General features: G+C 43.6%; 1 protein-coding gene across 4 annotated transcripts in view; it reads right to left on the bottom strand.

Moving 5' to 3' along the window:
* Nucleotides 1-14624, bottom strand: part of LARP1 (La ribonucleoprotein 1, translational regulator) — a 68521-nt gene that overhangs the window by 34312 nt on the left and 19585 nt on the right. The window lies entirely within an intron of this gene.

The following is a 14624-nucleotide window of genomic DNA, read 5'->3' as shown; positions in this document are numbered from 1 at the left end:
CAAAAAATTAATATGCTAAGTTGGTCACTGAAGCGGTTTTTAGTCCCTATTGTATCACTCCATGCAATCACACTTAACATTCATCTACCTTCCAAGGAACGACCAGGTCAGTCTCTAAGAAAATCAAGTCTCTCTTCCATAACAACTGGGAGGATCAGTAGATTGAAACATGATATTCAAGTTCAATATGTAGAGCCATGACTCTACTGAGATTCCCCCCCCCCCTCTTAATAGATTGCTCTAAGCACTCTGTACCCAGAAAACGCTCAATGTTCCATCTGAGAGTAAATGGACAGCATTTATCTTCAAACAGTTCTCACCCACCCATAGGCAATATCTATGTTTTCAAGCCTGGCATGAAGAGGAGTTATTACCAGCTAGAACTGGCTTCGAAGGCCAGGCTGTGAACCTGCTGTGTCCGTTCACTGCAAAGGAAGGAAAAATGCCAACTTTTGGGAGGAAGTAGGAGGTACTGCCCACTACCCAGGAGTGGGCAGGAGTAGGCAGTGCTTCCTACCTTCTCTCAATTCTTTCTTCAGAGGAGCCTGCCCCCTAGTGGAGGGTGTGACAGAGCATCCCAGTAGCTGGACAATGCCAAATTGGGAGAATACCTTTCTTTCACTAGTAAAATAATCCATGAGACAAATAATTTAAATCCCCTAAAGCTGCTGAATACAACAGCAGCAGCAACAAAACGTATCAGAAGCAACTACCTAGAAATCAAAATCTCAAAATAAGCAGGCTTCCCCACCAAAGCAGGGCAAAAGCTAGCTGCATAGAAGCCAGAAAACAGCAAGTTGCAGAGTACTCTCCCAAACTTTCCTGCCAGCTTCTATTACATTCCCTTAGTATGGCTTTCCCAGTATTTGGGTTGTGTATGGGTCTTCAGAAATACATCCTTAAACAGGGAGCATACAGTTTTGCTTTGTTCATCCAACAGGGGGGGAAATGGTTGGTAAGAAGCTTACTGTGGCCCACCACTTTTTTGTGGATCAGCAACCAATGCTGAGAAAGATTTTAGGCAGAATGATACTAGAGTCTCTCCTGAACTTTGCTAGTAACACAAAATCACCACTGCTGTAAGAATCCTAGTATGCAACATGTGCTAATGAAGGGATAGCGTGTAGACTGCCAACATTATCCACAATATGCACCTCATGGACAGAAGGCAATTTTTTAAAGTGAAAAAAGGAACTCACTTCCAGGCTTTCCAAAAGCAGGGTGTCAGCTAAAAGATCTGAATTAGCATAGATACTTAACGCTACTAAAAATTACATTGTTGAGCAGAAATGATTCTATTATTGTATGCATGAAATGAGACCATAGCTGAGGAATATCACTCCTGTGTTTCTTAGTGATTGGTTATGGCCCTGGAACTGGAAGCAGGGAAGGCAAATTTGAGAAGGGCATGCAAGTGGGGAGGCTGGCACTGGCTTTTTGTTCAGTATCCTGATACCCTTCAAAGCGCTCAAATTAAAGCCAGCTCTATTGCTATTCAGCACATCCAACCATAAAGGGGATATTTTTGCCGGTGTGTGTGTGTAGGGTGATCAAAATGTCCACATAGCAGATTTCAGCAACCCCTAACCCCATGTACACATGGGCTAGTCCCGCCAATTTTAACCTGCAACAAATAAACTAAATCAGAAAAGACCAGTGCATGAAAAATAAATTGCTATTTTGATTTTGTACCATACAAAAGTCTCTGGTTACAGATTAGGAACAGCTATATGCAGCACCGCTGCTGGGAGAATCTAGTGTAGAGGGAGAAAGAATGCTAAAACCCACAGCTGAACAATACCTTCACTGGAGCAATAAAAGTACTGCCCAACTATGGATTTTGGAGGGTTTGTTTCATATAGACCAACACTGCTACCGTTGCTCATTTTTTCACTGCAGTGTTACTGTTCATTTAAAAGTTGTTTACAACATAAAACTTGACACTGTAGTAATTCTTGTGGCTTGGTTTTATACAAATTCAGCATATATAGCTTTTCCTTCCACGACATGTTTATGTGGATTTTCATAGGCAGCTAGGAAAGTGCTACTCTACACATGAAGAAACAGTTATACTAATTAAAGTTCATTAACATTTCCACTGTCAATACTGTCTTCCTGCCATGTGCGCCTGTTTCTAAACTATGTGAGTATCTCTGAGGATTAAAGTACAGAACAAATCAATCCACCTCATGGGTTACAGAAAAGTAGTTCATGATTGAAGGAAAATCTGCTTTCTGATCCCAAAAAACTTAGAACCCCGAGGGCTAACAAAGGAGCAAACCCCCAATTAACATGCCACAAAGTGACCTAGAGGAACAGCTAATTTCCCTTAACAATGAAAAGGCTAACAGTCCCTGTTCAAAACGAGAAAAAGCAGAAGGCACTCAGAACCAGCCAGTCATTCTGCCAAACTATTTCACAAAAATGGAACGGGACACTGCCACACTAGACTCTGGATGATCCTAGATGATATAGTAACTTGCAGGGAGTTATTCACAACAAGCTGAGGCAGCAAAAATTCAGACTTTGCTTGGTGGATGGAAAAACATTCCAATGGTTGGTTTCCAAGGGTGGCCACTTCCAACAACCACTGCTGAGGATCACTTTCTAGGAAGCGTTAAAAAAATATGGGCAAGTTTTCCTAGTCTGTCAAGAACAATGTAACACTTCTTCCCAAAAGCAGACTGAGCTTATGGGGCAATGACAGGAGCAATCGGCCATTCACCCTCAAAAATCATATGAATTAAACAGTCTTCTGCTAAAGTGCATACAATCTTTAATATCACCTGGCTTAATGAGATAAAGGCTGTGATAGTCACAAGAACCTATTGCTCTCTAGAGCTTTCTTTCCCCTTCCATCCATTCTGAACTCCCCCCAAGGGAGGGGAGAGAAAAGCCATAGTTTGAAAACCACTGGGCTAAACGTAAAACTACAACAACCTACAAACGGTAGAAAAAGACTGCCATTCACCCCTCTGAACAGGTTTGAATTTGAAAAGAACTCAAGTAAATAAGAAAGTCAAGGAACTTCTATCAAAAGCCTAGCAACTTTTAATTAAGACTTACTTTTTAATTTATGGAATGATATTGCATTCACCAATTTTGTATGGTTATGTAAATGTTGCATGATAACATTAGCAATAAGCAAAATCCAGTGATTAGTACTGTATATGAACAATAGTAAACCAACTCCTGTTTGGCATGCAACTCTCTGCTGAGATTCCAGGAACCAAATCCACGTACAGTGGTACCCCGCAAGACGAACGCCTCGCGAGACGAAAAACTCGCAAAACGAAAGGTTTTTTCGTTTTCGAGTTGTCTCGCAAGACGAATTTCCCTATGGGCTTGCTTCGCAAAACGAAGCTTGCCCCAGGGACAGCGGGTCTTCTCTTTTGAAGCAAGGGGCGGCGGGGAGATCGCTTCTCCCCACCGCCCCTTGCTTCAAAAGAGGTCCGGGGGCAGCTCTTCCCGCTGCCCCCGGACCTCTTTTGAAGCAAGCGGCGGCGGGGAGATCGCGTCTCTTCGCAGCCCCTTGCTTCAAAAGAGATCCCGGACCTCTTTTGAAGCAAGCGGCTGCGGGGAGATCGCGTCTCTTCGCAGCCGCTTGCTTCAAAAGAGATCCCGGACCTCTTTTGAAGCAAGCGGCTGCGGGAGATCGCGTCTCTTCGCAGCCGCTTGCTTCAAAAGAGATCCCGGACCTCTTTTGAAGCAAGCGGCTGCGGGGAGATCGCGTCTCTTCGCAGCCGCTTGCTTCAAAAGAGATCCCGGACCTCTTTTGAAGCAAGCGGCTGCGGGAGATCGCGTCTCTCCGCAGCCGCTTGCTTCAAAAGAGATCCCGGACCTCTTTTGAAGCAAGCGGCTGCGGGGAGATCGCGTCTCTCCGCAGCCGCTTGCTTCAAAAGAGATCCCGGACCTCTTTTGAAGCAAGCGGCTGCGGGGAGATCGCTTCTCTCCGCAGCCGCTTGCTTCAAAAGAGATCCCGGACACCTGCCCCAGCCGCTGGGCTTCGTAGCGCTGCTGCGAAGCCGGGCGGGGGGCGGGAACACCTGCCCCAGCCACCCCGCTTCGGAACGCTGCTCCGAAGCGGGGTGGGGGGGGGCGGGAACACCTGCCCCAGCCGCCGGGCTTCGTAGCGCTGCTGCGAAGCCGGGCGGGGGGGCGGGAACACCTGCCCCAGCCGCCGGGCTTCGTAGCGCTGCTGCGAAGCCGGGCGGGGGGCGGGAACACCTGCCCCAGCCGCCGGGCTTCGTAGCGCTGCTGCGAAGCCGGGCGGGGGGGCGGGAACACCTGCCCCAGCCACCCCGCTTCGGAACGCTGCTCCGAAGCGGGGTGGGGGGGCGGGAACACCTGCCCCAGCCGCCGGGCTTCGTAGCGCTGCTGCGAAGCCGGGCGGGGGGGCGGGAACACCTGCCCCAGCCACCCCGCTTCGGAACGCTGCTCCGAAGCGGGGTGGGGGGGCGGGAACACCTGCCCCAGCCGCCGGGCTTCGTAGCGCTGCTGCGAAGCCGGGCGGGGGGCGGGAACACCTGCCCCAGCCACCCCGCTTCGGAACGCTGCTCCGAAGCGGGGTGGGGGGGCGGGAACACCTGCCCCAGCCGCCGGGCTTCGTAGCGCTGCTGCGAAGCCCGCGCCCCCCAGCCTTCAGAAGAGGTCCGGGGACAGACTGTCCCCGGACCTGGTCTGAAGGCGGTTTCCCTAGGAACGCATTAATTGATTTTCAATGCATTCCTATGGGAAACCGTGCATCGCAAGACGAAAAAACCGCAAGACGAAGAGACTTGCGGAACGAATTAATTTCGTCTTGCGAGGCACCACTGTAGTGTGGTAAAAGCCTCCCAGCAATACTGTCAGGCACCAAACTAGGAATTCATGCTGTAGCCCATGGGTACACAAACAAAGGCCCAATTGCTTTCTAAATCCAGCCCGCAGACAGTCCGGGAAACAGCATGTTTTTACATGTGTAGAATGTGCGCTTTTATTTAAAATGAATCTCTAGTTTATTTGTGGGGCATAGGAATTCGTTCATTTTTTTCTTCAAAATATAGTCCAGCCCCCCACAAGGTCTGAGGGACAGTGGACCGGCCCCCTGCTGAAAAAGTTGTTGACCCCTGCTCTAGCCAGTGTTTCCCAACCTTGGATCTCAAGCTGTTTTTTGACTATAATTCCCATCATCCCTGACCACTGGTCTCGCTAGCTAGGAATGATGGGAGTTGTAATCCAAAAACAGCTGGAGACTCAAGGTTGGGAAACACTCTGCTCTAGAGAAAAGAGCACATTATTGATGGAGAACTCATAACTTTCATAACCAGTTCATCCACTTGATTTCATCACTTGATTTCTGAAGCAGAGAACAATTTGCATGTGTGAATGAGCAATTGCATATACAAGCGTACAGACAGAACTTTTAATATTGTTTTAAATCAGTGTAGATAATCAAAGTGTTAAGCGATCAAGTGATGCAAATGTCTGTGTGAGCCATTATGTGGGATTCTATTACCTAAAAAGAGTACACAGAGCTGTAACAATTTGTCTCCAGTTACATTCCCTCAGGGGGAGCATGTTTAGGGCCACATGCCAGCCATGAGTAGAGCCAGTATAAATTTGCAATGCTGCAGGTTAACATCCTTTGTGTTCCCATTTACTCCATTTTTATATCTGGTTCACGCTTCGCACTTTACCTTTTCCAACAGCACAGGGTTGAAATATGCGCACCTGCATCAATCCATTCATTTTGACTCCACCCATTTCCATCCCTGCCCCCTCCATCATCTCTCTCTCTCCCTTCATGCTCCCCGAATCCTACAACTCACTGCAAGCCACAATGCATAAAAGTAAGCGATTCCCAGAGGGGCTGATTGAAGACCAACATTGGTCTGCAACAGCTGTATCGTCAAATGAAAGTAGGCCAGGGGCTGGGGAAAACTGGTTCCCCATCACTACCTATATATTATAGTTTATGTTCATTTATATTGGGCTTGTTTATAACAAAGCACCTAAAAACTTAAGGACTTCTTTACTACTGGTACAATACTTTATCTTTATTACTCTTTACTACTTTTCTACTGGTCCAATACTTTCATGTTTTCATATCCCCACCAAGGAAGAGATGGTTCAGGTCCATCTTTTCCGCTGATGCTCTCCTATAGTAGAAGCTTTGTGCAATGGTGGACTCCTTTTTGTTTCATTATATTTATACACCACTTGATTGTAAACAAACACACAAGCACCCAAAACCCAAAGTGGATTTTTTTTTTTTTACTATGCTTCTAGTTTCACTTTTAATTTAATTCTCAAAGCATGATGAAATGAGAGATTAGAGCATAAGGCAAGGGAGTAAAATTAGGCAGATGAGTGGAAGCTGTAGTTCCCCCCTTAAGCCTCAAGGAAAAACAACTATTATCTGGCAGAAACCATTCCATCAGGCTACAGCAGCAGAGGAAGAAAAGGGAAGCAGCCAAACTCCCACCAATTCTGCTGGAAGACCAATTCTATTTGGTTTCTCCTCTTCCTTCAACTGTTTCGCCCCCAGTTTCTCATTGTAAGAACTACGTAACATTATAAAGTAGTGATACCTGAGTTTGCTTGCTTTCCTGTTCCATCACTTCTTCCCTTTGTATTGCATATTTTGGACTGTAAGCGAGAGGGGGCAGGAGCTGTCTCACTTTTGACTGATTGTTAAGGCTGCATTACTATAGCTCAGTCGATAGAGCATGAGACTCAATCTTAAGGTCATGAGTTCGAGTCCCATGTTTGGACAAAAATATTACTGCATTGCAGATGGTTGGACTAGATGACCCTTGTGGTCTCTTTAAACTCTACAATTCTATGATTCTACTATCCCAACCCCACTCCACCCCTCTCCTTCCTACAGCAGCAGGGCTTCATGGAGTGGCACAGCCACCTCCATAGCTCTGCTGCTTGTTCACACCAGCTAGGGCAAAAAGGGAGGGGTTAAGAAATGCCCCTTTGTCGCACCTGCTCTCAAGCTGATGTAGCAAAGAGGCCTGGATTGGGCCCGTTTCGGTGACAGGGCAACAGCAGAGCCTATTCAAGATCCAGCAGATCCAGCCAACTTCTAATCACCCCCTTTGGGGGGTTTCCACTGGCTAGTGCTGCAGTATAGCTTGTGACTACTGTCCAGTTGCACTGGAGCTAGGCAATGCAAAGGTGGATAGATATTTCCACTCCATACAAACCCCTCCAGTATAGCAAATCAGTGGTTTGAACTGTTCTGTAAATCACAGTTCTTTAAACAAATATAACCTTAAAAGAAAACTTTTTAAAAGCTGACATAATGGCATCCAGTAAAACACCTTACAGGGTATAGGTATCCTGCAACTGATGTGTAGTGTAATTTTTTTTTGCCACAGCTGTTTGCTTTAGATGTTGTGAAAGCCATATTGATAGCATTCCCAGTGCTAGAATTCTCATGAATGTAATGTAATGGATTTCCAATTTGCAATGGTTAACAATTGTAAAAAAGAAAAGAAAAAAAGCTTCTCTGCCACCCCATACCAGGATTTGTAGTAACTCCCCATGTAGATTTTTAGTGGTAAATGCAGATCATTCCAATGCAGTGGGCAGCAGGCTCTCCACTGAGCCATCTTTTTGCCTCTGGCTCCACCTCAGCCAGTATGCTGCACCTGGCTCCAGGTGGTGGATTCTCAGGAATCCAGTTAACAGAATAGATTCTGAAAGTCTGAAGCCTGCCCACCTCTATTGTGAATTATTCTAAAGTTCTAACTTGCCATCAAAATAGCTCACAAAAAGCATCTATAGACCTTTTATCACCAGATGGCAGCATACTGTAAATGCACTACCAGCCCTTTCAGTCCTGCACTAACAAGGCAGATCTACTAAAAAAACACCAGTTCCAGAAAGATATAGAGGAGCGCTTATAAAAACCAGTCTGATGTTAGCAGCAAATGCTTATTTAGCACACATGCATGGACAGACACACACACACACACACACACACACACCACCTCTAAGCTAAAAGCAAGGGAAGACAAATAATTTACATGCTCAAGGTCATATGCTCAAAGGATTTCACTCCCATTCTAATTCAAAGGGCACCCCCCCCCAAACACCTTTTTAAATTCAGCTAGGCTAGGTCACTGTGTCTTTTCAAATCAGGCTAGAGACAGAAAGACAGAGAAAGAAATAACAGCTTTTTGACAAATGTACCTCCTCACTTGCAGCATATTAAACTGGAAAACAACAATTCAGTGGGAAATCCAAAGGTTGATTGCCTTTCCAAAAACAGGTAAGTTAATCAATTAGCAGCTCTCTATATCTATAGGCTATATGCCGTATCAGAACCCTGCATTTGCCACTGTAGTCTAATCTGGAAGCACACACTCAAGGTAAGAGAAGCTGTTAACATAGGAAAGCGGGAGGAGGGAATGCAAGAGTGGGCTGGTTTTGGTCACTCCCGGAAGAGAGCTGCAACCCAGCTGAATGCCACGTTAGTCCTTCCACCTGTGCCTGTCTATCATGACCATGTGCAGGGACTGTATGACATTTCTTGGGAAAAGCTACATATTTTTCAGCTGTCACAATGCACCTCCATGAACACAAGATGCCGGCTTCTAACAACTATCCTCACCTGGGCAACTTCACAGAGCTATGCTCAAGTTCACCCAATAGCTACAGCAGCTTAACAAGTCAGCAGCAAAAAAGTAATTGAAAGGTATGTGGGTCAGGCTTTCTTTATACTCAAAACGAATAGCACCTCTTACAAGCAACGTCTCTCTTAAGCCAAGAAGCTTCACTGTCAAGAAGTTGTACCTCAAAACAGTGTTGCAGTATGGGAGAAACTGCCACACAAGTCATTCAGGGAATGAACGCTAGCAAGCATTCAAAGAGGGGGCATCAGCCTAAAAGCATTGCAACCTTGTCCTGAGAGAGAAAGCAGGTTTTTCCACAGAGCCTTAGCTCTGCCTCCCTGTGCATATACAGTCAGGCCTCTAATGAAAAGCTCGTTAACAGTTAATTATTACCTATTCAGATACATGATCTCAGCACAGAGGAGCAGCCAAGGAAGGAGGAAAATGGTCACATGACCCAAATCTTGTTCTATGAAAGCAGAGTCAACTATATTTAGTGCTATAAATAATGCCTACATTCCCACCCTCAACCCTCCATGACAACCCAAAGAGGCCATCTATCTCTGTCCCACGCCAAAGGAAAGCCAATCTCCTCCCTCTTGTCAGATATCTTTCATCCCCTTCTGCCAAGGTAACTGGCCTGTGCCCAACTCTGCAGAGAATGGTGCACTCTGCATATGAGTGACAGGCCGCAATCCAGCAATGCAAGGCGATCTGTTCTACTTCTTGGCCCATGCAAATGAGAGCAACAAGTTCTGCAGCAGCCACCGTGACAAGGAGAGCAAAAAGCGCAGAGGGGTTGGCAGCCGAATTCCAGAATCTAATTTAAAATGCTTGCAGTTCCCTTCGGAGCCTCAGAGAGCCCGAGTGACCACTCTCCCTTTTGCAATGTAGTAGCAGTGCCTTAGCAGTTTTGATGCAGGTTCATTTTCTTCAGATAGATAGCATTCCATACCAGACACAATCCTACTTACTGCTGGAAACTGAAAACTTAATATGCAGAGACAAGCAGTTCCCATTCAGGAAGGGTACCATAAAACTGTACAAAAATAAAGAACTCAAGCAGAAAAGCGTAACTTACATTAGTCACAGACAGATTTTTAAAATCCCATAACAGGGCCGTCCAAAGGTCAGCCATGCCTGGAAAGTAACAGAGATGAAACCCCCGGATGCATTATTACAACATTCTTTTTGAATAGTTGCTATTAGGACATTTAAACGAGCAAAATATAGCTCTGAAGCATCCTAAAATGGCTTAGGTGTAAGCAATTAACGACACAAGACACAACTCACAACTCACTCAAATATCTGAATGATATAAGCACTGTAGAAACCTATACTGTTCAATAATATATGTTTCTAATTTTAAATACTGGTTAACTGGATTAACAACAAAAAAGTAAAGCAGAAGAAAGCAGCAAAGCCTGAGAAAGTTGCATTCTTTTGGCATGCAAAAGGAATCCTCTGTGCCTGTAGCTCAAGTACTACCTAGTATGTGTCCTAGAACTAAAAAGGAAAATTCTAAATCAATAGCAACAAAACTTAGTTAGTGTAGCAACCAATAAAGTTTTTGGTACAAATATATAATATAAATATACCATGAAATATAAATCTATTATAATCCAACATGGATAGTTGACAAAACACAACCATCACTGCAAAGTTAACCTCTCAAGTGCCAGTATTTTTATATATCCATCTTCCAGCTTTATAGTCCTGCCAAAAAGAAATCTGATGTAAGGACGTGTTTCAGAGCTTTAGTGGCACCACTTAGAAAGCCCTGTCTCGTATACTTGCCACCTGTCTTCTCACAATAATAGGACAGAAAGCAGGGTCCCTAGCTGAACTTAAAGACTGAGGTGGTTCATTATGCCTGGTTGTTTGGAATCAAAATATGCTTTGAACTTGCTAATTCTGGTTGGCTAACTCCATGATCTGGGATTTGAGGTCTGTGAGCCTTAGGCTGCAATCTTAAACATCTCAGTAGACCTGCATTAGATTCTACTGTTAAATGTTCAATTGAAGTGTCAGAAACCCAGGATAAATGGCCTCTTTTCTTTCTGTTTTTAGATTAGTTTTATCATTTTTTAAGTTTCACACAACTTTTAATGTTTCATGGTCTGCAGCTTTCAGGTGTCCAATTGCTGTTGCTGCAATTTTTAGTGCCTTATGTTTTTTATTGTTATATTTTGTGATTTTATTACATAAACTCCTCTCAATCGATTTACACAAAGTAGCCCAATAATATATAAAATAATTTCAGAGCTACTTCTGTGCTTGCATTTTCTATCTACTCTGCATTAAGCTTTATGTTCACTCCACCCTCGTCTCTACTTTACACTCACAATTCTGTGATGGTACCACAACCAGCTCAAGATCAGAAAGCATGGTTCATGGCCAAACAGGAGAATCTGAACCTGGCTACGCCAGAGCTGGTTCTCTGCAAGCCACATCATGATTTGCAAACCCACCTCAACCCATGGCTTCTAATTCTACTTTGGTAGCCCACACATAATCTTCAGAAACCATGCTAGACTGTAGTTAAGCATTCTCAACTATGGCTGACCATGATGTCCTAACTGACTATAACTATGCATTAGGATGGTTTCTGTGTGCTGATTTTCACAAACATTGCTTTCTTTTTTCAACTTCTAAGAAAACCCAGTTTGGAGATGAGATGCCTTTGAAATGAGGAAACTGTGTGGAAGTCCCGAGTTACGATGTTGTTTTATTTATTATGGTAGAGTAGACCTCCCTTCAATCACATTCCCTAGGCAGTATACAAAAAATAAAATTAGAATGTAGCAAGTATTTCTCAAAATGATTAGGTAGTCTTGAGGTCAATCAGTTTAGGAGTATGTAAAGCAAAGCAAAAAGAAGAATACATACTACAATTAAGAATTGAAAATAGATTTGAAATTTTAGCAATTTGTTTTTACCAGTTATCCTCCCCCCTCCCTGAAATTATAAACAACACTGTTCAGATGCTTTCATCCACAGTAAACCTTTATTTTCTGACAAGCTAGCACAGCCTGCAAATTCAAATGAACAGGAGTCCTACTTACTGTATGGACCACACAGAAAATTTGGAGAATCTGGAGATTAATAGTGGAATCTAAAAATACAAAACTGATAGATTTTGGATTGATTCTGAAGCACCTGGCTTAATTCTCTGCTCACCTACAGGTTCACTTAATTGTTCTGTACAATTGCCTTCGACACCCAAATAGTAAAACACAGTTCATCAACCACTTTTGTCATCAAACCCAATGACAAAGCCTTCAATGCAGATCCAACCTCCATGTCTCATTGCAATTCTGCCTCAAGCATAGTGAGTGAGAGATCTGACTACAACGTGGCAGGCATACTGGATGGACTCTTATGCCAGAGGCACCCTCTTCTACTCCTGCGTGAAATAAAGAACTGCTGGCTGTCCCACAGGCTGGCCACCCAGGCTGCAAAAGATGACCAGTTAAATACCAGGTAAATTATAACTAAACTACTATTCATTATTTATTCTTGAAGGAAGGGAACTCTCTCGGCTACACCCACTTGCCGTATTGATGCAGCACCAAAATTGGTCTGGGGCAGGGCAACTTACTATGGTGTACCACGCTACAGACCTAGAGTTCTCAACTGCACTGTGGTGTGGAGGGCTTTTCAGTATCTCCCCAGTCACGTTCAGACCACTTCCTGCTGGGTTTAAGCCAGCAGCAACTACTACCCTCTGTAGGGGCAGCAAATCCAGTAGGACAGTCCAGAAATGAACTGAATTCAGTGGTTTCCAAAATGTCTTCAAGGAGTTTCCTGTTGGCATGTCCAGCACACCAAGCCTTTGTCTCAATTGCTCAGGAAGTTAGCACAATTGATCCTAAGGGTTCTCTCTCACAGGGCAGAGCCTGGTCCCTGGTTTACCTAGTAACTTAGCTAAGGAAGCAGGCAGCAAGACTACTAGAATGCAGGTGGTAGAAGGCTCACATCAAATATGACTAAACACAGGTAAAATGTCACTACTGAGCCTACTCTGTGGCCATAACAGCAAGGAAACACTTCTCTGCTAACCATCACATACCTGGGAGTGGTGTCCAGCAGAGATATTCCAAGCAGCTCATGGCTTAGTACCACATGAAAGGATTCAAAAAACCTTCAGCGCCTGCTGTAACATGTTTGCTAAACATGTTGTCAAGACAAAATCATTTACCTTCACCTTCATCAGAGTCTAGATGCCACAATTATGGCAGTTCAGTCCGAGGATGTGTCAAAAGCACTGTCTGATGTAGCATTGTGGGATGAATTTCAGTTGATGCAGCTTGAAAATGCAAGACAAGGTGCTTGGGGCTATGTAACCTACTTTTTGTTCACTTGATCTTTACCACTCATGGCTAATTACTAGAGATGGGGAAGATCTCCCAAGCTTTCCTCAGATTAGCATGGAAATTACCAGGGTTTTTAAAGAGAGAAATGGAAGAACTCTGATGAACCTGGACACAAACAGTCTAGCCAGTTATCCATACTTTGCTGCAATGTGTTACGAGGGACCTGAACAGATTTTGCAAGCTGCAGTTAGAATTCTAGCAGCTACATTTTAGAAAAACTAGGATCTCTAATTAGAAATATGATTTTTGAAAAATAATAATAATAAAGACCTTTACTAGCTGTTCATCAACTTCCAATATCAAGTCAAGGTGCTCACTTTTAAACCCTTCACAGCTTGGGATCCAGGTATCTAAAACAACACCTAGTCCCTACTACCCATATATCAATACTGTATTTAGTGACATTTTCCACCAATTGGAGAGGGAGATGGAAACTAGAGAAAGAACATTTATGGCTGTGTTATAGTGTCTTTGGAATTCCCTCCAATGAAACCCACTTGATTCCTTCTTTATCTTTTAAGTGCCATGCAAAAACTTTATTTGCCCAGGATTTATAAAAATATATCAGGTATTTTAAGCTCCCTATTCCTATAATTGACAGTACTTGACACTACTTGATGGTTTTAATATTGCTTTATATTTATTGTATCTTAATGCACAGAAATACCATTAGCCACCCTGGGAACCATTGATGGTAATATGAAAATCTTTTTTAAAAAATATATCGAACCTATTTAATAATATGGTTTGAGGCCAGCTCCAAGCCTGTTTAGCATCTGGACTGGTGACCAGAGAGCAGCAAAACAGCTACAATCTCCTCTCTAGGAGCCCATACAATCATGTTAACTGGGTCGTTCATTTTACAAAATATTATAATTACATGTCAATTTATGATAGCACCTCATGCATCAGATGAAGCAGACTTTACTCTATGAAAGCTTATCCCACAACAAATTTGTTAGTTTTTAAGTCTGTTTTATTTGATGCCGCAGACTAAAACAGCAATCTTTCTGGCCATTATTTTTGTAAGGCTTGCAACGTTTTATCTGCAACAAACAATGAACTATGAAAAGGAGCTTAATGCAAGTTTTCAAGACATCCCATTATACTGATAGAGGGAGAACCTTGCACATTTTTGCTGAGTCAGCCTACATCGCTAATCGTGGTTTAAAACCATGTGGCACTTTATAGCATTTGGCTTGTCTCTCTCCATAAACCAGCTGCAGCTTTAGGAGCTATCTATCAGCCCAAACCATAATAAAAGCTCAGTTTTGTTTGTTTACAGGAGAGTAAAGATTTCTAACAGCATTTATGTCCAAGCAAAAGTAACTGAATTTAGTTATAGCTCAAATAAACATTTCTTTATCTCCACTTTGGAAAAAGCTAACATCTTTTGAAATGTTGCTGGATTGCAACTTGAATCAGCCCCAACCAGCATGGCCAATGATCGGGGATTGTGGGAGATGTAGTCCAACAACATCTGGAAGACCATTGGTTTCTCCACCTGTTTTAAGAAACCATCCACACCCCTTCTCCTTTTAAGAAACTTTAATAACCATACTGTGTCATCAGCATCAGCAACCTATTCCTCAAATTCACTAACATTTGAGATGGATACTATTCAACCAGGCTAAACACA

This window comes from Podarcis melisellensis, assembly GCF_964234715.1.
Source record: "Podarcis melisellensis genome assembly, chromosome: 2".
Taxonomy (NCBI): Eukaryota; Metazoa; Chordata; class Lepidosauria; order Squamata; family Lacertidae; genus Podarcis; species Podarcis melisellensis.
The sequence above is the reverse complement of the archived record's forward strand: the minus strand, read 5'-3'. Positions and strand labels throughout refer to the sequence as shown.